Below are 2,179 nucleotides of genomic sequence, written 5' to 3'. Positions count from 1 at the left end.
AGTCCCTTGGACTGCAAGGAGATCCAACCAGTCCATTCTGAAGGAGATCAGCCCTGGGATTTCTTTGGAAGGAATGATGCTAAAGCTGAAACTCCAGTATTTTGGCCACCTCATGGGAAGAGTTGACTCACTGGAAAAGACTCTGATGCTGGGAGGGATTGGGGGCAGGAGGAGAAGGGGATGACAGAGGATGAGATGGCTGGATGGCATCACTGACTCGATGGACATGAGTGAGTGAACTCCGGGAGTTGATGATGGACAGGGAGGCCTGGCGTGCTGCGATTCATGGGGTCGCAAAGAGTCGGACATGACTGAGCAACTGATCTGATCTGAAATTAAAAATTTATATGGGGAAAGTAATAACTTTTAAAAAATAAAAAATATATAGAGAGCAGCTGGCTGCTGCTCTTCCTCTTTAAGTTACCAGCATTGAGTCATGTACGAGTCTAGGAAACTGGAATGTCAGTAGCACAAGGGAATGTCAATCGAACTGCCAGTATGCCCAGACTAGCACATTATGCTCCTTCGTATTGAAGGCCCTGCACGATCTGGCCCTTCCAGTGACCTCTCCAGCCCAGTGATCCAGCAGAGCATGACCTTTGCCTCTTCCTTCCTCTCTGCATGTTCTACTCATCTTTCAAAAGAGCCCAGATGAGCTTTTTCTGGACTCCCCTTCTAGCATAATTGGGCTTCCTTGGTGGCTCCATGGTAAAGAATCCACCTGCAGTGCAGGAGATACAAGAGACACAAGTTCAATCCCTGGGTTGGGAATATCCCCTGGAGTAGGAAATGGTAGCCCACACCAATGTTCTGCCTGGGAAATCCCATGAACAGAGGAGCCTGGATGACTGGAGTCCATAGGGTCACAAAGAGTCGGGCACAACTGAGCGCATGCGTGCGTGCGTTTGCATGTGCATACACACACATATGCCCTCCAGGATAATTGCACTTCTGCTGAACTTGTAGTGTAACCCTGGAGTGTTTCTCGTGAAATACCATGCCAATCTTACTGGGATCGTTTGTGTGCTCATCTCCTCCATAACCTGTGAGCCCCTTGAACACAGAGCCTGTATCTCATTGCAGGGGCCCCTAGCAGAAGGCACAGCACAGAGTGGGTGAATAAACCTTCCTAGAGCGAATAAAGACATGAATAAATTGTGTTTCTTGGTTTACAATATACACATACAACACATTCATACCTCCCTGAGTTCTGGTCATCAACTGAAGATTATAATTTGCACAATCAGTTTTGCTTGGCAGACAGAGGATTAGAAATTAAAATTTCAGGGACTTCCCTGGTGGTCCAATGCAGTGACTAAGACTCCAGGCACCCAACGCAGATGGCCCAGTTTCCATCCCTGGTTGGAGAACCAGATCCCACGTGCCGCAAATGAGTTCTCATGTCCCAACTAACAATCCTACATGACACAATGAAGATCAAAGATCTTGCATGCCTCAACTAAGACCTGGTGCAGCCAAATCAATACATATTTTTTAAAAAGAAATTAAAATTTCAGACTTTGTAACAAGTGTTGGTGAGGATGTGAAGAAAAGGGAACCTTCATAAACTATTCGTGGGGATATAAATTGGTGTAGCCACTGTATAAAACTGTATGGAGTGTCCTCAAAATACTAAAAGTCGAACTACCGTATGATCCAGCAATTTCACTCCCGGAATTTCATTATCTGAAGAAAACGAAAACACTATTTCATAAAGATATATATATATATGCCCGTGTTCATAGTAGCATTATTTACAATGGCCAAGATATGGAAGCAACCTAAGTGTCAATCAACAGATGAATGAATAAAAAGGATGTGATACACACACACACACACGCACGCACGATGGACTACTACCCAACGTAATAAAGAATGAAATGTTGCCATTTGCAACAACATGAATGGACCTAGAGGATATTATACTAAGTGAATTAGGTCGGACAAAGACAAATACTGTATGATATCATTCATATGTGGAATCTAAAAGATAAAACAAAAATATAAAACAAAGTAGTGAATATAACGAAAAAAGAAACAGACTCACAGATATAGTGAACAGGCTAGTGGTTATCACTGGGGAGAGGGAAGGGGAGGGGGCAAGATAAGGGTAGGGTTCATACTATGTATAAAATAAGTTACAAGGGTATACTGTGCAGCACAGAGAATTTAGCCAATA

This window comes from Bison bison, unplaced genomic scaffold, assembly GCF_000754665.1.
Source record: "Bison bison bison isolate TAMUID 2011002044 unplaced genomic scaffold, Bison_UMD1.0 scf7180017864184, whole genome shotgun sequence".
NCBI lineage: Eukaryota > Metazoa > Chordata > Mammalia > Artiodactyla > Bovidae > Bison > Bison bison.
Note: the sequence above shows the minus strand (reverse complement) of the source record.